The sequence below is a fragment of the Bos taurus genome, chromosome 1 (assembly GCF_002263795.3).
Source record: "Bos taurus isolate L1 Dominette 01449 registration number 42190680 breed Hereford chromosome 1, ARS-UCD2.0, whole genome shotgun sequence".
Taxonomy (NCBI): domain Eukaryota; kingdom Metazoa; phylum Chordata; class Mammalia; order Artiodactyla; family Bovidae; genus Bos; species Bos taurus.
The window spans coordinates 56486679-56508977 of record NC_037328.1 but is presented as its reverse complement, the minus strand read 5'-3'; the positions used below and the strand labels follow the sequence as shown (position 1 = coordinate 56508977).

At 40.5% G+C, this 22299-nt stretch overlaps 1 protein-coding gene across 11 annotated transcripts in view; it reads right to left on the bottom strand.

Annotated features, from left to right (window-relative positions):
* The window catches only part of PHLDB2 (pleckstrin homology like domain family B member 2), a 241811-nt gene extending 219512 nt beyond the window's left edge, over positions 1–22299 (bottom strand). For all 11 annotated transcript variants that reach the window (XM_015471035.3, XM_005201281.5, XM_015471043.3 and 8 more), the window contains exon 1: positions 22074–22299. The gene's annotated coding sequence lies outside the window, so the exon portion shown is untranslated. The remainder of the gene's footprint in view (positions 1–22073) is intronic.

Below are 22299 nucleotides of genomic sequence, written 5' to 3'. Positions count from 1 at the left end.
TTAGGGATAAAAGTAATCACTGCAAAGAGTTGCGATGAAGACTGATTTGGATAATGTCTAATGTTGGCATTTAGTAGCTGTTAGTATTATTTTTGCCATCTCAAACTCAATTGGTTCAAACAGTAAATTTAATGTTTAAACAAATATTCCCTGATGCCTATATATATATATATATATATATATATATCAGTTCAGTTCAGTCGCTCAGTCATGTCCATCATGCCTTCCTGTCCATCACCTGTCCATCACTCCTGGGTTTACTCAAACTCATGTCCATTGAGTCGGTGATGGAATCCAACCATCTCATCCTCTGTCATTCCCTTCTCCTCCTGCCTTCAGTCTTTCCCAGCATCAGGAGCTTTTCAAATGAGTCAGTTCTTCCCATCAGATGGCCAAAGTATTGGAGTTTCAGCTTCAGCATTAGTCCTTCCAATGAATATTCAGGACTGATCTCTTTAGGATGGACTGGTTGGATCTCCTTGCAGTCCAATGGACTCTCAAGAGTCTTCTCCAACACCACAATTCAAAAGTATCAATTCTTCAGCTCTCAGCTTTCTTTATGGTCCAACTCTCACATCCATACACGACTACTGGAAAAACCATAGCTTTGACTAGACGGACCTTTGTTTGCAACATAACATCTCTGCTTTTTAATATGCTGTCTAGGATGGTCATAACTTTTCTTCCAAGGAGTAAGCATCTTTTAATTTCATGGCTGCAAATCACCATCTGCAGTGATTTTGGAGCCCCAAAAATAAAGTCTTTCACTGTTTCCACTGTTTCTCCCATCTATTTGCATTGAAGTGATGGGACCAGATGCCATGATCTTCGTTTTCTGAATGGTGAGCTTTAAGCCAACTTTTTCACTCTCCTCTTTCACCTTCATCAAGAGGCTCTTTAGTTCTTCTTCACTTTCTGCCATAAGGGTGGTGTCATCTGCATATCTGAGGTTATTGATATTTCTCCTGGCAATCTTGATTCCAGCTTGTGCTTCATCCAGTCCAGTGTTTCTCATGATGTACTCTGCATATAAGTTAAATAAGCAGGGTGACAATATACAGCCTTGACGTACTCCTTTTCCTATTTGGAACCAGTCTGTTGTTCCATGTCCAGTTCTAACTGTTGCTTCCTGACCTGCATACAGGTTTCTCAAGAGGCAGGTCAGGTGGTCTGGTATTCCCATCTCTTGAAGAATTTCCCACAGCTTGTCGTGATCCACACAGTCAAAGGCTTTGGCATAGTCAATAAAGCAGAAGTAGATATTTTTCTGGAACTTTCTTGCTTTTTCGATAATCCAGCGGATGTTGGCAATTTGACCTCTGGTCCCTCTGCTTTTTCTAAAACCAGCTTGAACATCAGGAAGTTCATGGATCACGTACTGCTGAAGTCTGGCTTGGAGAATTTTGAGCATCACTCTACTAGAGTGTGAGATGAGTGCAATTGTGCGGTAGTTTGAGCATTCTTTGCCATTGCCTTTCTTTGGATTGAAATGAAAACTGACCTTTTCCAGTCCTGTGGCCACGGCTAAGTTTTCCGAATTTGCTGACATATTGAATGCAGCGCTTTCAAAGCATCATCTTTTAAGATTTGAAATAGCTCAACTGGAATTCCATCACCTCCACTAGCTTTGTTCATAGTGATGCTTCCTAAGGCCCACTTGACTTAACATTCTAGGATGTCTGGCTCTAGGTGAGTGATCACACCATCGTGATTATCTGGGTCATGAAGATCTTTTTTGTATAGTTCTTCTGTGTATTCTTGCTACCTCTTCTTAATATCTTCTGCTTCTATTAGGTCCATACCATTTCTGAACTTTATTGTGCTCATATTTGCATGAAATATTCCCTTAGTATCTAATTTTCTTGAAGAGATCTCCAGTCTTTCCCATTCTATTATTTTCCTCTATTTCTTTGCATTGATCTCTGAGGAAGGCTTTCTTATCTCTTCTTGCTGTTCTTTGGAACTCTGCATTCAAATGGGTATATTTTTCCTTTCTCTTTTGCTTTTGGCTTCTCTTCTTTTCACAGCTATTTGTAAGGCCTCCTCAGATAGCCATTTTGCTTTTTTGCGTTTCTTTTTCTTAGGGATGGTCTTGATCCCTGTTTCCTGTACAGTGTCACAAACCTCTGTCCATAGTTCTTCAGGCACTCTATCAGATCTAATCCCTTGAATCTATTTCTCACTTCCACTGCATAGTCATAAGGGATTTGATTTAGGTCATACCTGAATGGTGTAGTGGTTTTCCCTACTTTCTTCAATTTAAGTCTGAATTTGGCAATTAGGAGTTCATGATCTGAGCCACAGTCAGCTCCCAGTCTTGTTTTTGCTGACTGTTTAGAGCTTCTCCCTCTTTGGCTGCAAAGAATATAATCAATCTGATTTCAGTATTGACCATCTGGTGATGTCCATGTATAGAGTCTTCTCTTGTGTTGTTGGAAGAGGGTGTTGGCTATGGCCGGTGTGTTCTCTTGGCAAAACTCTATTACCCTTTGCCTTGCTTCATATGTATGTGTGTGTGTGTGTGTATATATATATGCATGCCTATATATGACTTATGATTATGAATTATGATTTTCCACCTGAAAAATCCCATGGATAGAGGAGCCTAGCAAGCCACAATCCATGGTGTCACAAAGAGTTGGACATGATGAATGACTGAGCATGCATGCATCATTCATACACTCATTGTGATTTCCTTCTCCAGGGATTTTCCCAATCCAGGGATCAAACATGGGTCTCCAGCATTGCCAGTCAAATTCTTTGCCATCTGAGCTACCAGGGAAACCCTATATACGCTCATACATAAGACAAATATATAATAAGAAATAGATATGTAAAATCACATTTTTACTCCAGACAGCTCTGAAAAGCAGTAAGTTTTCTCTTTTCTTTCTTCCTTGAATTTCACTGTGAACTCAGGAGACATACGCCTAGCATTACATCTTACATCCTGAGTGATGCTTACAAGCTAAAGATGGCCTAGACCCCTCATAGGTAAGACCCATTGGCAAAGTACAGGTTCTTCCATCTGTCTTGCTGGTGTCTAGCAGATTACAAAATCACTTTCATGGTGTTATCATGTTTGCTCACTCACCCACCATATGGATTCAATCCTATGAAAAATGTCACAGCGTAGATTATTCAAGCCATGCCCACAGGCAAAAATGTATTTGGAATCTAGTGTTAGAAAAGACGGAGAAGGCGATGGCACCCCACTCCAGTACTCTTGCCTGGAAAATCCCATGGACGGAGGAGCCTGGTGGGCTGCAGTCCATGGGGTCGCTAAGAGTCGGACACGACTGAGCGACTTCACTTTCACTTTTCACTTTCCTGCATTGAAGAAGGAAATGGCAACCCACTCCAGTGTTCTTGCCTGGAGAATCCCAGGGACGGGGGAGCCTGGTGGGCTGCTGTCTATGGGGTCTCACAGAGTCGGACACGACTGAAGCGACTTAGCAGCAGCAGCAGCAGTTAGAAAAGAATTGAATGACACTTTGTTGTTTCTAGTAAACTCTGATTCTGGTATTTAAAATATATACACTCAAAAAGTCAAGAAATAAACTATTGATGTCATAACATTATTGTTTCTATTTGTTTTGTAAATGAACTTCTTATTAATGTGTCTCACAAATTCAGTTTTAAAAAAGTAGGGATTCTGTGGGAAAAGAGGATGGTAGAATTTTAGAATATGTTAGGATATGAATACAGGCATTTCTTTGGTTAAAAATTTCATATACATGTATACACACTAAACTTTAGAAACTCCCACTGACTAGAGGAATGCAGACAGAACCAGGGCATGAAGGGGGCGGGGATGGGGGCTGGTGGAGAAGCATTAGGTCATCTACTTCTCCCTGCCACACTGAAATTATCCCCCATATGGTGGTTTATGTTTCTGCGGTTTGCTGAGGACTTGAGCTAGTTTTAAGTAATTTTCTTCAAGGTCCTCTAAGCCAGTTTAAAATTATTTTGTGAGCAATTCATTCTATCACATGCTTTAGCAAAATCTACCACAATCTAATAAGCATCTGGATATGTTCTTTGAGATGCAGCCCAGAGTCTCCTTTCCTCAAATTTCAACTTTCTACCTCGTTGCAGCAAAATATATTTACCTCCTTGATGTTTAAATGCTTCCCAGGCACCAAGTGTTTCGAGCCAGTCTTGCTATACAATCCACAAGAGACTCGCTGAGATTCATGGTCTGTGTGTCCAATCAGAGGTTTCACAAAAGGAATTGAACATAAGGTGGTAATAAATAGGTCGTGAAATGCTTGAGGGTTACAGCTTGTTTCGTTCTTTGCTTCATTTTTAATTCAGCCAGTACAGAGTATTTTTTGAGCGTCTATTATGTGAAAGACACTGGGCCAGGACTCTTTGGCCCTGGACCTTGCACAAGTTTTCTCTTCTTGTTCTACCCCAGGGAGATTACTATTTGTCTTATACACACCATACACACATACAGACCATCTTCATCTCCATCTGCCCTTTTTCTTTTGACATTTGGTGTTTGTTTAAGGTTTTACATTCTGAGATCACAAGATTGACTTAGAACAGTTTTCACCAAACTTCCCAGTTGAAAATTATCACCTAAGGTATTAACAACAAGCAAATAAATAAACAAAAATACAAACAGTTCTTGGTCCATCTGAGCCAGTGTAAAATTATTTAAATATAAATAAAAGGGCTCACATATTCCATGGTTCAATAGGGTTGAGGAAAAGACCAGGAATTTCATTATTGGGGGGTTAATTCTTTTCAACAGATTAGTCTAGGAAGAATTGGAGTAGGAGGTGATCTCCCAGGTCTTTTCTAACTTTAACAGATCACTCTTCAGAGCATCGTGATGACTTTTCTCAGAGGTCTTGGTTGATAAATTCCAACTCTCTTCTTTAGCTTCTGACCCTTATTAACCTGTTCTTGCCTTTGAACTTCCACAGCAGCTCTTTGCATTTTTCAGCAGTTTCTTTTGCACTAACTGCTTCAATCCTTCAAACTTTCATGTAAATCTTTAATTATATTTTAATGCTTCAAAAATTTTCATGCCTACTAAGACTATGGTGGACTCCTTAAGAGAAGGGGCAAAATTCTTCATTTGTATTCACAATAACGCTTTGCACTCAGGGGAATGAGGTTTTATTTCTAATTTAATCTTCCCTTTAAATATTAATGTCTCACTGCATTGGTAAAGAATATATCTTTTCATTCTTTATACCAAGAAGCATACGATTTGGGAACCCTAGTTTTAGTCTAGCTAGTGCAGCTGTTAGGTACTCATATAACCCCCTAATCCTTTATAAAAACTTAATCGGACAGCTGGCTTGATAATATGTAGTTTCAATAACAACCTCTGTTGAGGAAAATAATATCCCATTGTAGTAAGTCTTGCAGATTAATGATGTTTCTCTGCAAAAAAAAAAAAAAAAGTCTAATGGACAGACAGACTTTCTCTAAACTGGAAATCAAGCTACAAGCTGAAAAAAAAAAATCACCTTTAATTTCTACTGTGAGATGGAAGTGTATTCTTTGGATTTAGCAACTAGTGGTATATTTGTTGTATTAATGGTTTAATTAGATGGTTTCAGGGTGGTGTAACAGCTCTTTAAAGGACTTTTAACAAGGACGCTATTGTTAAAGCAAAACAGCTCTTTCATTTGAGCCATTAAAATTATAGGGGGAAAAATGAAAAATACACTGGCAGCTTATTTTTTAGTTCAGCTGCAACTTCTCCTGCTTAATCACCAAAAAGCCTCTGCAAGGCAGTTCTTGTTTATACAACAGTTTGATCTGGATCCTTGTAAAATTAACATAGGTTGACAAATTAAATTTAGCACCACCACCCTCCAGGATGTTGTAAATGTAAAGGAGACTAAAGTAAACATTGGGAATGTTATTGCAATAGGGCAGTATGAAGTCAGACCTCATAAAACATAAAAATCTTGCTTATGAATATAATTTAGTACAAAGAATATCAACAGTTGACATTAATTATTTTTTATATATACCGACATCATCTTTCGTATGTTACTATGAAAGATGTGCTTGTTTCCTCACAGATTTTTTTTTTTTAACCAGAATTTACCAGAGATCTCTTCTGGGTTCTTGAATTAAGCAGTTCAGTGGATTTATACTATCACAGTTTAAAATCTTCAAGAATTCATAAAGTAAGCATTTTACATTGTGGTTAATTGCATTAGAACATTTAGCCTCTCTGAATTTGTCCTTTTTTGGAATTTGCAACTTATGTCCCAATTGAATTTAACAAGAAAGACTACTCAGCCTTGTGGGGGTTCATTTAGAAGTGCAAATAAAAAGACACTACAATTTTAAATGAGAAACTTATGTTTAAAGTCTGACTTTGAAAGAAAGAGAAATATATATAATCTAAATGTAATTAATCCAACATAAATATCTTCATTTGTAAACTGCTCAGTTTAATGAGAGCAATGAGGTGATGACAAAGAGCAGCATGAGAAGTTTGCTCTGATAGAGCCTCAGAAGGTAACCAAGTGACTGGACCTTCCTGATGTTTGCCTGTCCTTCTTCCTGTGTCAGGGAATCTCAGTATGGAAACCAAAGCCCAAAAGGCCTGAGGCTTCCTTCTGTACATCACAGAGAGCTCAGGCTACCAGCTACATCTACTTGAGTCTTCACTGAGGAATGCAAACATCCAGGGGCTTTAGAGACTCTGGTCGAGGTCTCTGATGGAGGGTCAAGTCCAGGGGTGGCTAGTGGAACTGCAGGGGGCGTGTGTGGTGACAATGCCAGTGTCAGCATCTTGCGCAGACTGTCCTGAGATACCATCTTGGCTCTGTTTTGCCTCCTCTGTTTCCTTCCTGTGCTTTTCTCTAGCCTTCCTAACCATTCTGTGAACTGACTTACTTCCATTAAATTCCTTTTCTGCTTAAATCTTCAAAGTTACTGTTTGTGGCACCAAGAACCCTGACTATGAGATCAGAAAGTTAGGATCAGAAGCTCTACTGTGTCCTTGTGCCCACGGATGATCAGGCTCTGGGGGCTGTGAATAGCCCAAGAAATCGAGATGTGTGACTAGCATTATTTAGACAAACTTTTCCTCACTCCAAGTGAAATTTGAGATTACACAGAAAGATGCAATCTAAAAAGATTAAAAAATAGAGGGAAATAGGAGGAAGCAAAAATAAAGATGCTGGCATTTGGATCAGATTGCTAAATGCATTACTTTATAGGGAGAAATGGAACTTGTGGGCACATGAGAACACTCAGTTTAACCGGTTCTCACATTCTCTTCCCCGTAGGAGAAGCTTCCTAAGAATCCCAAACAGTCAGAGGCTTCTGTGGATAAGGTGGTGGATATGGAAATCTTAGCAATGGAAACTCAGCTACCTTCAGGGGGTGGTCAGCAAATAATGGTCCTCAGGCTCCTCTGCCCTGGCATTGCTGCCGCTGATGAGTTCTTGCTTTTGGCTCTGCAATGTTCTCTAAGTCTTTTCTTTTAAAATCTGAATACATTTGGAAGTCATTTACTTTACCAAAATGTTTCCCAAACTTTAGTCATTCATTTGCTATCTTCACAATCCTGCTGTATTCATATACTACCTTTTTAAAATTTTTCTTTTTTATTATATCTATGCTAAGTCACTCAGTCGTGTCTGACTCTTTGCTGCCCCATGGACTGTAGCCCACGAGGCTCCTCTGACCATGGGATTTCCCAGACAAAAATATTGGAGTGGGTTGCCATTTCCTTCTCCAGGGCATCTTCCTGACCCAGGGATTGAACCCATGTCTCTTATGTTTCCTGCATTGTCAGGCAGGTTCTTTACCACTAGCACCACCTGAGAAGCCCCTTTTAATACCTACAAGGGTAGGTACAAGTACTACAATACCTTTATTGTAAATAGCATACGTAAGTGTAAAAGCTTGCTCTGCTCCATCTTTTTAATGTTCATGGAAATACATTCATAGTAGTAAAATGGTTAAATATTTTTACTTTGCATGATGCAGAAAATTTATCAAGTAAGCTAGGATTTTGCCCTTGTTTAAAAACTTGTGCACAGAAGTTAACATTTCAGAGTCTTATCAACTGTAAGATGTCCAGATTTTTCTCCAACCCTTGATTTATAATTTGGCTGATCATAGAATTCCAGGTTTAAATCACGTGTCCTCAGACTTTTGAAGGCATTTTTCTAACGTCTTCTATTATCATACTGTGATGCTGATGAGAACTCAGAAATCAGTTTAATTAATATTCCTTGTAAGTTATTATTTTTCCTCTCTGCAAGTTATATTCTTTTAATTTTTGGCCTTTCTAAAAATAGCATAAGACTACCTAGATTGCTTTTCTTTTTGATTCGTTTAGCTGGAAATGAGCCCTTTTAATCTCAGCATCATGATTTCTCAGTACTAAGATTCTTTTTGATAATTTCTTTCTTTTAATTTTATATGTTGTTTCTGAGACACCTGTTAGATACGGGACTTCCTGGATTGGATCTCAGTATTTGGGAGCTTTATCAGTCAGTGTTTGGTCAGCAAAACCAAAACCTTTCTGTGTGTTCCCAGTAGAAAGTGTTTTAATACAAGGAATAAGCATTGCAAGGGCCAGGGAGTGAAAGTTTATTGAATTGTCACTGACTAGCTCAATCTGCCCTCCCAACGTGTGTGATTCTCCAGATGCTCACCTTGAAGTTGCTTCAAATCTCATGGACACCTTCTGCCTCTGTGTCTGCCCATAGCTGTCTCCATTGTTCCCAGGGAATAACGGCCTCTTCTCTTCTACCTTCCAAGTAACAGTTACCTACTCTAGGCTCTAATCTGAAACTCTGGGAAACATAGTTTCTGCTTCTTTGGGATGCAGATAAGTCCTTAGCAGGTGTGGCAGAGATGCCGAGGGGACAGACACGACCCAGCACAGGACCACACTGGTAGAGTGCATCCCCTAAATCTGCCATGTGCCAGCCATGTGGCTGGGGGCTAATTCCTTAATTTCTTGATGCTTTAATCTTTCCAGCTGTCAAGAGGGAATGGGCTTCCTTGGTGGCTCAGACAGTAAAGAATCCACCTGCAATGCAGGAGGCCTGGGTTTGATCCCTCGATCAGGAAGAGCCCCTGGAGGGGCATGGCAACCCACCCCAGTATTCTTGCCTGGAGAATTCCATGGACAGAGGAGCCTGGTAGGCTACAGTCCATGGGGTCGCAAAGAGCTGGACATGACTTTCATTTTCACTTTCATCAAGAGGGAATAATATCCCTGGCTACTTCATAGGTTTGCTGGGAAGACTGCTTGAAATAATGGACACAGTGGATGTAAATAAGCATATAGCACATATTCAAGTGCTCTTAGTGTATGTTACCTATTGTAATTTTTATTATGATATTTAATTATCCTTTTTATTGCCTCTCCATTCATGTCATTTTGCTCTAAATTTTGAAAAGCTTTTTAAACAATATTTTCTAGTACATCTATTGATTGTTAATAACAACAGAAATTATAATCATTAAGGGAATTTTTTTACAGGCATTTCTTTTCTTGCAGTGTCTTCTTCTCTGTTATTAGTTTACTTCTTTTTTTAAAAAATACAGTTATTTCAGTAAAGTATTCAGAAGATCAAGTGGTAAAATCTTGGTTCTAATTTGTCATTTTATATGGAAGTGACAGTATCAAATCAAAAATTTTAGACTAACAATTCTGTCTTTTTTGTGTTAGGTGATGTGCTAAGAACTTTACTTTCATACTCTCATCTAATTCACCTCAATCTTAAGACATAGGGACAAAGGTACTAATATTATCCCCATTTTTAAAGATGATAACCAAGGCTTACAGAGGTCAAATGACTTGCCGAAGGTCCCACAGCTAGTAAGTGGTAGAGCTAAAATGTAAACGTAGATTTACTGGTGACAGAGTTCAAGCTCTCCCACTGCTTCTGGATGGATCTCATCATTTTATTTTTTAAAATAACTTTATTTATTTATTTCTGGCTGTGCTGGGTCATTGTTGCTGTGCAGGACTTTTCTCTACTTGCGGCAAGCAGGGCTTACTGTCTAGTTTCGGTATGAGGGCTTCTCATTGTGAAGGCTTCTCTTGTTGAAGGAGGAGGTTATGGCAATATTCTTGCCTGGAGAATCCCCATGGATGGAGGAGCCTGCCGGGCTACAGTCCATGGAACAGCAAAGAGTCAGACATGACTGAGTGACTAAGAACACTCTTGTTGAAGTGCACAGGCTCTAGAGCTCAGACCTCAGTAGTTGAGCCACAAGAGTTCTGTAGTTGTGGTTCTTGGTCTCTGGAGCCCAAGCTCAATAGTTGTGGCCGTGGGCTTAGTTGCTCCATGGCATGTGGGCTCTTCCTGGACCAGGGATCAAACTGGAGTCTCTTGGATTGGCAGGCAGATTCTTTACTACTGAGTCACCAGGGAAGCCCTGGATCTCATCATTTTAAGTGGCTGCACAGTGTCCTCGTATGTGAGTGCATGTGTTTATCCAACTCCACTCTGATAAACACTTAGGTTGACTTTTAAAATTTGCTGCTATTAACAAATCTGACATAAATATCTGTGGACTATGGGAAAATTTTAATACACTCTTCCGTTATTGTCTAAAAATAAGTCATAGAAGTGGATTTGTTAAGTCACAAATTACCCATATTATATGGTTTAACAAACTGCCCTTAAATAAGAGGTTGCAGCAATTCACACTTCCACCATTGCAGTGTGTGAATGTGCCTGCCCCACCATGCTCTCTAATACCTGGTGTAACTCAATTTTCGCCAATGTTATAAAAAGAAGATGTTATTTTGCTCTTTAAATTTGCTTTTATTTCATGTTCGATGTGGCCAAACAGTTTTTCATGACTGTAGGTCATTTGCCTTTCTACTTTTGTGAATTAGCAGTTCATTTTCTGCTCAACTTTCAACTGGGATATTGCCTTTAGTAGGTCTGCATTTGCAAATACTCTTTAAGGACAGTATTTTGCCTGTTATTTTGCCTGTTATTTATGTTGCAAATACAGTTCCCTGGATCACTGTTTCTATTTTTACCTTTGCATATAATATTTGTAAAAGAAGTTTTAAGTATTTATGTAGTCAAATCTATTCTAAATTAGCTTTTACTTACATTCTTTATTTCAGTGGATGAAAGAATGAAACAAACATGAAAGTTGGTCCATTAGAAGTTTGATTTTTTTTTTAATCTGAGTTTCTAAAAGAATCCAACAACTCAACAATCTCTTGGCCCAACTTCAGGAAACCGGTGAATTATTTTAAGATGACAAAAGTTTTCACTTACACACTAAATATTTACCTAAGCCAACTTAAGAAGGATTTCCAAACAGGCTTGGATGAAAGCTACTAAGCTTGCCCTTCCGGCTTATACCTTGCTTAAAATGTGTGGTATTCAAGTTGGAGTTGAATTTGGGTGTTAACGGAGGCTGTTGGGGTGGGTCCTGGGTGGGTCGTCTCTATTCTTTAGCTATGAGCTTCCTTAAATGATGTCCACTGCTGACATCAGAATCCCCACGGCCATTTCTACAGTGCTTGGCTCTTCGTTGCTCAAAGGATAAATGCAATTCAAATCATAACTGAGTTGAACTCAGATTTACAACACTACTGTTCACCAGGCAAAAGTCCCCAGGATTTGGGAGGGCAAGTGGGACCTGAACTGCACAGAATGATCTTAAATTAAGGCTCCAGGTTCAAGGGCTATGAATTAGGTACAGGCTCTGATTCAGGGTTCTAAAAGTTCTCATCTTTTAATTAGAAGACTCCTTCTGGACCCTCTTACCTTCCTTCTCTGGGCAATCAAAACTTCCTTAGCATGCCTACTACAACTGTCTCCATTCTTGTACTTTCTTCTCTTTAAGATACCAGACAAATTCTTGGAAAGAGGTAGCTTTTTCTTCAAAGTCTAAATTCTTAAAAAGAAAGAATGCAAATTCTAACCTCCTTTTCTTTAAAACACCACTTGGACCTCAATGCCTCTGCAAGTCTTCCTGAGCCGCCATCTAGAACTGTTGTGTGTCGTGTTCAGTTGCCAGTGTCCTTAGAGCCTCACACCAAGCCGCCTTGGCTCCTTTTCTAGTTCATCTGCTCTGTGAGATTCTGGTCTTCTGGGCAGAACTGTGAGCTACTCATTTCTGTATCTGTAGCATTTAGCACAGTGTCAAGCGTACCTTGAAGTGAAGTGAAGTCGCTCAGTCGTGTCTGACTCTTTGCGACCCCATAGACTGTAGCCTACCAGGCTCCTCTGTCCATGGGATTTTTCCAGGCAATAGTACTGGAGTGGATTGCCATTTCCTTCTCCAGGGGATATTCCCAACCCAGGGCTTGAACCTGGGTCTCCCGCATTGTAGACAGATGATTTACCATCTGAGCCACCAGGAAAGCGTACCTTAGGCACTCCATAAGTGATCTATGTTAGAATGATGGATAATACTTGATTCCAACAGGTTGCTATGACCTTGGCTTGGGAATTCCACTTCCCTTGGCTTGGGAAGTGGGAATTCTGAGAAAATGCATGTGAAGATAGTCATATCCCAGTTGGAGATGTATCAGATAGTGGTTTAAAGAGGAAAAATGGTGACCATCAGATAATCCTCTTTGGAGAACGGACAATGATTAAGACATAGAGTGCCTGTCTGTAGAAGAAAGGATTATGTCTGGAGAGGGGGTTAAGCATGTATGTAACCAAATAATGCTCAGACCACTATATCAATCGATCAGTTTACTTGAGTTTCATTAGTTAATCTTACTCATAAGATTATGTAAAATAAGATGGCAATGGTATTTAGCATGCCAAGAGTTACTTGAAGACATCTGAACTCCAGTATAATTAACCGACTCTGAAATTCATTTAGATATCTCAAAAGAATTTTTTACATGCCAAAGGTTCTTGTACTTTGCCTTTTCTAAAAATGATCAAAATATGTTGTAGCAATTTTAGAGAAATGGGTACGCTATTAATAGAAGTCTTTAAAGCCCACGACTTGGACAAACATTTGCTAATTAATTCCAGAAATTAGCCAAGTATTTAGATTTTGTGGAACCCACATCCAGAAATAGTCCAGACAAAAGATTTTCCTGTTCACAAGATTGATCTAATGCCTTTCTCATATTGAAATTTTTTTCCGTACATTGTACATAGACACACATACACAGCTTATAAATTCTTTTTGTCCTGCTGCAATTACAGTAAAACACTTGTTGCCTCCATATGCCTGAAGATTTATGGGAGGAAAGTCTCTGTTCAACATGCTGCCTTCTCCCTTTTGGGTAACGGGCAGTGAAAAACAGGATTATCAGAACAGTTCCCATATGTTCTGGAAAGCTTCTGCTGGCCATGCCCCTCCTTGCCTTCACCGTCTATCAGATTTTCAGGCACAGAGGGGCAGAGTGAGGTGTATATATGTCCAGGTGGCTTTTTGAAAGCAGGGAAACCGAGCTTCATGTTTCTTCATGCTCTGAAATGCTTTTCCTCCTGCTAGAAAACTAGCAGGTCTAGAGACTCTAGTCTAGTATTAAGAATTCATTCAATTCAAGAAGTGATACTGTGCTCACTGATTATAAAAAATAAAATAAAAAACTGTGACTGTAAAAAAAAAAAAGACAACTGTTGTTTGGTTACTTGGTCATAAATATTAGAGGATATATAAAATTGACCCATATTTCAGCACCTTGCCCGCATTTTTTTTTTTTTTAACTTAATGAGAGTACATTGAGGTCTACATTTCAGCTAAATTTGACATTGATATGGATTGTTGGAATCATGAGCCGTTTTGATTCTCTGGCGTCACTGTAGGATAGTTCACAGATGAATCATAAATCTGTCCTCTTTCTATCCAGCCTTAGCTGAGTAGATGTGGTAGGCAACCCAAGGGCGACTTTCGATGGTTTGTTTTATGACTTCTAGAAAGTAAGTGTAGCCAGTATGCAGACTATCAATTAAGAATTATTTATTGTGTTACCCACTCTTCTCCCCAAAAGGCTACCTAAGAAGTCAATTAGATATTAGGAATAGAGTCAAAACTGAGAAATGTGAAAACTCCATAAGATCTTTGCTGAGAATAATAGATAGTCATTTGAGGATGCTGCCAGGAAACTGGTCTATTCTGACTGAATTCAGGCCATTCCCTCATCACCTGGAAAGCTACCAGATATCTCTTAGTGATTAGAATTGTTGTCTTTCCCTCTCTTATCTTAAAAAGGAAACAAAATGGGCTGCAAAGTGATGCAGTCTCTTACTGCTACTGAAACATCAGACCATTGATTCCCAGTTTCTTTGAGTGCTTTTCTGGTTGGATCAAGGATTTTTGCCATTACTTACTTATGAGAGTGATTCTTCAGGGCCTTAGAGCTCCCTGGGCATGGTCTGTGGCGATGAAGTGAACCAGTGTGGGCTAGAATGTTACACATATCCTTTATGAGAACTTCCCATCATGCTTTGATGCTTGGTGCAATTAGTAATTTCCTTTGAACAGTACTGCCCTGGGCGGTTTTCTCTCATACAATGTCACAGTGAGCAAGCATTATTCTTTCTTTTTTTTTGTAGGAAAAGTAGAGCAGAGTAAAATAACCTGAGGTTAAAAAAAAATCAGTGCTTGGAATGAACGTCATAATTCTGTCAGTCATCCCGATGCACATTCATTTCTGCAAAATATAAGACGAAAGTCAGAACCTCTACAAAGAAATCCGCCCTTTCGGTTTGAGGCCTCGGGGAAGATCTTTGATTCATTCTTCTTCCTCGTTGTGCCTCCTCTACATTACAAAAAGCCTTACATGAAACTTACAAGAAGAGACATGAGCAAAGGTGTCCAGTTAGCAAGAACCTGGGTGAGTAACCCTGGGCAGGCTGCTGAGGTGGTTTAGGGAGGAGCAGGAGGTCAGAGATGCTTTCGGGATCCACAGCAAACTTAAAGCTCATCCCCAGCCCTTGACCCTTGTTCTGTGAGCTTCAGAGGAGGTGCAGATCTGTCCCTGAGTCTTCTACCTTTCTCTTATAACTTCACTCCCCTCCCCCAAACAGTTCCATCGATTCACTGCCATGTTTCTGTCACCCTGGGCAAGTCACGTCACCTCTAAGGATCTCTGTTTATTTATAGAGGGAGGGTAACAGTCGTGACTGCTGCCCTCTGGAACTCACATTCATGACGCCTGGGTGAGGTACAGCTGAGTGTCGGTGCCAGGGTTGCAGCTGCATGGAGACTTCTAATGTGAGTCCCTGCCTTTTCCCAGGTGAGTGGGCTCCTTCTCTAGTGAAGCTCAGTGCTGGCCTCTCCAGTTTGTAGCAACCTCAAGGTTACGTCTCTGAGGTTTTTCATTGCCCCATCCCCATTTCAGATTCACTTACCTAAGAGGTAGGGATGATGGCTCCAGAGAGATAAAAATCATTTTTGTGTTTACTTTAAAAAAAAAACTTGAGTAGACTTGCTTTACTATGTGGTGTTAGTTTCTGCTGTACACCGTGAATCAGCGATGCATGCTTAGTCACTCAGTTGTGTCTGATTCTTTGCAACCCCATAGACTGTACCCCATCAGGCTCCTCCATCCATGGGATTCTCCAAGCAAGGATACTGGAGTGGGTAGCCATTGCCTTCTCCAGGGTATCTTCCTGACCCAGGGATCGAAATCAGGTCTCCTGCATTGCAGGTGGACTCTTAACTGTCTGAGTCACTAGAGCACGTATATCCCCTCCCTCTTGAGCTTCCTTCCCACTCCCTACCCCATTCCATTCCTCTAGGTCATCACAGAGCACGGGGCTGAGCTCCCTGTGCTATACAGCACCTATCCACTAGCTATGTGTTTCACACATGGTAGTGGATATTGTCAGCGCTACTGTCTCAGTTTGTCCCATCCTTCCTTTCCCCAGCTGTGTCCATTTTTAAAAGAGCATCCCCAGCTTAATTTCTCCAGTTTTTCTTAGAAGACAGAATATTAGAACTAGAGGAGACATTCAGAATGATAAAAACTACTGTTGAAAAAGAGAAATTGAGGCCGAGAGAGCTGAAGTGACTTGCTCAAGGTCGTATGATTAGCAAATAATAACAGCAAAATTGAATACAACCAGGATCTTTAATCTGTTCAGACATTCTGTTCCCAGATGGCAGGAGAGAGAGTAACCCTCAAGACACCATTCCCCAGCTCCCCCACCCCTGCAAGACAATTAATACTTCTAGTTTACTTTTTGGTCATCTCTGGAAATGCCAAAGTGTTTTTTTTTTTTAATAAATCACTTTTTCTACTAAATTTACAGTCAGTTACTAATTTACCATCCCCAGTGAATATTTATTGAGCACACATAATCTTTAGAGGACTGTACACATAATTAAAAGTATATATATCCACACAAACAGACCCAAACAGGAGACTCTAAGGAGGCTGTGGTTTGATTTAAGACCTGTAGAAGGTTTAAAACCTTCAAGATGACTTACTCTTGTTTCAAAAATAGTCTCTAACGTGTTTCTGGGAAAGAGTGGGTGACATTTACACAAGTGATGAAGAACTGTTAATAAATGTTTGTGGGTCTTCAAAGGGAGGATGTAGATGGTAAAGAATTGAAACTGAGTCACCAGCAAGAGAGGAGGGCCTGGCAGTCCATTCCAGTATTCTTTCCTGGAGAATTCCATGGACAGAGGAGCCTGGCGGGCTATTGTTCATGGGGTCGCAAAGAGTCAGACATGACTGAAGCAACTTAGCACGCACACACCAGCAAGGACTTTAGAAATTGGCACCAAGGCACAGAGCATGACCTGGTGCTGTCAGGACCGGAAAGCCTATGTTGGGCTTTCAAGTTACCAATACAACTACGTTCTATAATATTATCTCTTCTCAAGAATACTTCCATTATGCAAAGAGGATAAAGAAGAGATGAATTTTGGTAGAGAACAGTCAGATTTGGGAAAGTCTAGCCATTGGTTCTTGCCTGTATTTGGAATTCTTATTAAGGAAGCAGAGCTACATTTTGTGAAAAACATATGTTTGAACTGCAGGGTACATCTCCTTGGAATTGAGAGATGGGTTTTCCTTTGGTCAGAAAGAAACCTGCTTTCTGTAACATCTCTTGGCAGCCTCTGGCTTTTCTCTGTTCTTGCTACCTGCTCATGTACTAACCATGGGTTTTCAGCTGCTTCCCTCATGAAATCTAATGAGATCACCACAAAACAGGCCCTGTGGATGACAGCCATCATTATACAGAAATCAACAAGGGCTCCATCCAAATGTACCATATAAGACTTATCTTGAGAAATGAATCCTTGAAAACATCAGCCCAGCAATGACAGAAAAGAATTCTGCCTAGTTAGAGTTCTCTGCAGGAAGTGTTTTTGATATTGTTTTGGCTTGAGGGGGAAAAAAAAACAACACTGGACTTTGTGGGGGTTACCTAAGTGCACAGTGAAACTGCAAATTCAAACAGTTTGAATCCTATCCTCCAAATACAGAGATCTTATGTGAAAACAATCTCATTTTCATTTTGCTTTCTGGGAAGTCCTCCAAGGCACAGTGAATTGCCAACTTTTTGTGACCTTTAGTTCCTTAGCTGCTCCCAAGGGAAAATTGACCTTGGAGCTGTAGAAAGGAGGGAAACAATTTTCAAGCTGGTGCAGAGCAAGGGGCAGAAGTTTTTGTTCTTTCTGTTTTCTCATTGAACAAAGCATATGGGTTCTCTTGCACCAAGATTCTTAGCCCCTCCGAGGTTACAGACATGAGGACAAGTTGGGAACGAAGATGCACTTTAATCCCACAGCCAGGATGTAGACAAGACTGCCACATGGGATGGAGGCCCAGGTGGCCAGTAAGGAGCAGTTCCCAGGAAAACATTAGGAATAAAAAATGATTAGCTCCTTTGCAGATTCACAGCTGATACAGGGCTTTCTGACTCTTCAGAGCATTTTAGGACTGAAATGAAGTTATAGGCACAAGAATTCCTCCTGTAACTTTAATTGGCTTCTATAGGTACTGGGACTAAGGATGGAGTTTCAACCTGTAGGAGGACCTCCTTAGGTTTCCTGTATGTGTGTATGTGTTAGTTGCTCAATAGTGTCTGACTCATTGAGAGGAATACTGTAGCCCACCAGGCTCCTCTGTCCATAGCATTCTCCAGGCAAGGATACTGGAATAGGTAGCCATTTCCTTCTCCAGGGGATCTTCCCGACCCAGGGATCGAACCCAGGTTTCCTGCATTTCCGGCAGATTCTTTATCATCTGAGCCACCAGGGAAGTCCCCTTAGGTTTCCTGTCATTTGGCAACTGCTTGACCCATGAGACATCCACCTGGTCATGGAGTTAACCAAGAAAGGAATGGTGTACATCAAGAGACACCACGGGGGCTCTGTGGGCCATACACATGTACACTGTCCCACAGGCACGGAATAGATTAAGGGACAGTGATTGGTTACCACTTGCTTCTCTCAGTGAGAATTTTTTGAGATCTTACTTTGCTCATAGACATATGGGTTTGAAAGGTTTTTCCTTAGAGGCAGACTTTATTAAGTAACAATTAGTGTCTTCTTTCCAATACTCAATGAAAATCGAATTAGAATAACAACACTACCACAGTGACCCTAGCCCCAAGCAGTCACTTTCTGAGTGGGTCTCTGCAGCCTGGGAACAAGCTGTGTACTCATTCAGCATTTTTAATTTCTGAAAATAGCTGTGTATCCCATTCCTACCATTTGTAAGCCCTAGGAATCCAGAGAACTGTTTGGGTAAAAGAAGGAAAAAAAAAAAAAAAAAGAACAAAGAATTTGGAGTCCCAAGCTGTCTGGGACTTGCCTGCTGAGTGATATTGAGAAGGGCACTCACCTTGAATGAGTCTCAGATTCCTTATCTCAAAGGATATCATCGGAAAATGACTCTCCTCTTACAGGGCTCTTATGAAGATTAAATAAAACCATACTGGAAAGTTTTGACATACTTAGCTTTCTCAAAGACAGAAATTTGACTGCAGAAATAAACTTCAAAAAAATTCCTGGTATAACACATGAAAAATTTGTGTGTTACATTAAAATCAAACAAACTAAACAATGTTTGTGAACCAGGAAAGAGAAACAATTTTCTCTCACAGTTTCAGAAAGAGATTAATGGACTAACATGTGGGCAATTGTTAATGTGCATGTGTTGTAGTTACTTTTCTGGAAGGGAGGAAAACCACTGTGATATTGATTTTTATGCCTGTACAGGATCAAATACACCATGGAGGTGGTGGTGCCATAAATATGTACTCTGAGAATCCAAGCAAAGAATTTAGAGAGGACTCCCGCATCTTTTACACTTAAAATACAGATAGTATAGCTATTTGGTGGGTATTTTTCCCAGAACAGAGTGTAGAGAACATGAGTTTTGGAGTCAGACAGACTCCAACTTAAATTTTACCTCTCACTAGCTCTGTGACTTGAGCAAGCATGTAAATTTGTTAAATGGATTAAATGGAAAAGAAAAAAAAGATAAAAGCAATAGTTCAATTCTTGGTCCTAAGAAGTACCAGATAGAGGTGAAATGTTGCTATTTGTCCCTCTATTTCAGCTCAACTTTTCTCTTTATCCTAATGTTTAGTTGGCAAAAATGACAGTATGTGAGCAGAGTTCATGTGGGGCCAGATGCATTAGAAAAGGGCGTTCAGTGGACGTGGTGATGCAATCCCTGTTTTCAATGCCTTTGCTGTCACACGGTTAGGTATGTATGAGGCAGGTCAGTAAAGAAACTCTTAGTTAACCAACCACATCTCATGATGGCATTTCTTTACCTTGATCTTATAAATGCTGAGGAATTGTGGCTGCTTTGGAATGTCTGCCAGATGGCTAATTTAATTTTTAGGATGTATCTGAAAAAATAGTGCAAGCCTCATTCTGTCTACATTCCTTGGGTTCAGTTGAGTGGATATTAGCGAGGTAAAGTGAGATAGTAATTAAATCCTTGAGTTACCAGAGAAAGATTAAGATGGTGTAATTTCTTTCTCTGGAAATGGTGCCGATGTTGTACTTTGGTTGGGGCTCATGAATCTCTGGAAGAGAAAGGGGCAGAGATCTAGCCTGAGAATTGCCTAGGTTTCTTTAGGATGTATTCAGGACTCCAGTGATTGCCACTAGGAGTGGAAACACTTCCCTTTGCTCCTCACCCACTCCTCCCCTTACCTTCCCTCAAAGAAGGTCCAGTCAATGCTGGCCTTTTGGTTATAGTGGTATCCAATGGTCCAGGGACATGGCACATCCAAGGGCCAGTGAAGAACCTCTGACTTTGTTAGTCAGCTTGCTTTCCTCAGTGACTCCCCCCAGTTTAAGCTCCTGCATGTGCTTAATTCCATGACCACTTGGGGAACGCAGTGGGTTGGGAATGAGGCAAAAGTGAGTAGAACCCTGGCTCAGCCTCTGACTGACTGAACTTGGGCAAAATAATTATCTTCTGAGTTCTAACTCCTGACATGTCAAAGGAGTAATACTGTCTATACAATCTAGTCAGTCTCAAGAATAATCTTCCACCACTTAATATATCCAATATGCATGAAGTGGGAAGAAAAGCTGGGTGTACTCTCAAGGGGCCACAAGCATTTTGGTCTCAAGCACAGGTAAGACCTAGTGTGGGACACGCAACCTACAGGACTGTGGGTGAATCTGGCCAAAGCATCTGAAGTGCTGACAGCCTTCTCCCTCTTTCAAACCACCTCCATCATTATCTCTAAGAGTTCTGGAAACTGGCCAGATGTGCACTTCACATTTTACTGAGCATAATATTGTCACAGAAATCTATCAGTTTCTCATAATTCTTCCAGAACATTCCCAGGAGTTAGCCCCAGATTCATCCAAAATCACACACGGGGTTTCTGCCTGGGCTGCACTCTCAATGGCCTCAACTCCTGCCTCGAGTTAACCTCAGGAGCCACTTAAAACCTGTGGTCACCAGCCTCACAAGGGGACCATTCCAGTCCTGTGAATGATTGACAAAAGTAGTATCAAACATTACCTGGTCTCACACGTGGCCAAACTCCTTCCCCAAAGGCAGTTCAAAAAAAAAAAAAAAAAAATAGGGCCTCCTTATCACCAGGTTTCTAATAATTATAAGAACCAGGAACCATATCACAGAAACTGCCAGACATACGCAGTGACAACAGGACGATGTTTCTAAGACGAGACCTGAAGAAGAGCAGATCATGCTCACTAAAAATAGTATTTCCAGAATGTGTACTTGGAGGGGAAAATTCCATGTTTTTTGAGAATTATGCAACAACCTCAGTCCCTTGCTAGAACAACTTATTCTACAGCTAGTCTGTTTTCTCCTATTAAACCTCCAGCAGCAGGAGACGCTTCTCCACAGCCACAAGCTCCTATATCTGAGGTGGTACTAGATATCCAGTTTGTGTGTGAATCTTTTTCACATTTGTTCATTATAGAGCTGGGAAGGGCCCTGTGACATTTACTGCTCGGGGCAGGATAAAAATGTGCTCTGGTCTGGAAAGAATACAGGCTATAGCTTCAGAGAAAGATACCTTCTATGTTGCCTTGTGTCTATTCTTTAGAGAGAATCAAGCAAGGGCTTTAGCGATCCTTCGTCAAAGGTAGGAAACAGCTTGGTATCAGTAAATGATTGACCTGCTGCCTGGGGTGATCAGCTTAGGTAAATAAGCTTGATTCTGCTCCAGCAATTTCAAGACTTTTAACTCCCTAGGTTCCAGAGCAGAGAAGAGCACAGGGCTTCCTGAGAGACCTTGTTATTTGAAGTTGACAGTCCTCTGCATGAACAGTGTGTTCCTCAGAATAATTGCTAACTGTCCTCTCTGGTGTATCTTCAATCCACACAAGCAAAATTCTGGAACAAAGCCATGACCACTGAAAGAATTTCAATAAATTTCAATAAATAGCATTTTTTTCATAATGAAAGATTAAAAGTCTTTTGAAATATGTCGAGCAACTCTCAATTTTCAAAGGAGAGAGAACCTGGAAGAAAATTACAGCCCATTCTTCAGAACACGTTAGTGGACAAATGATTGGACTAGCCCAATACACACACACCCTGACCACATCTTCAGCAGAACATCATGAGATGCTCTGGCTACGAGGTTGGGTCAAGTGTTAGCTTTGTGATCTTCAGAGAAATGCCCGTGAGCAGACAGAGCACCTACCTTGATTGCTGCTTCTCAATCTGGTTTCTTCCCTTGGCTTCCTTCCTGATTCAGCAGCGGTGGCCTGCAACTGCTGTAATCTTTGTGGAAGATTTTGGGATGTTCGGAAGAAGAATGGACACAGGCTTTTACATTCCCTCCAAGCACAAAATTTAGATGTTCCCCTCCATTTCCTTTCCTGGCCTCTCTGGCTCCTGCAGACAGTGGTCACGAGCAGTAACTTGCT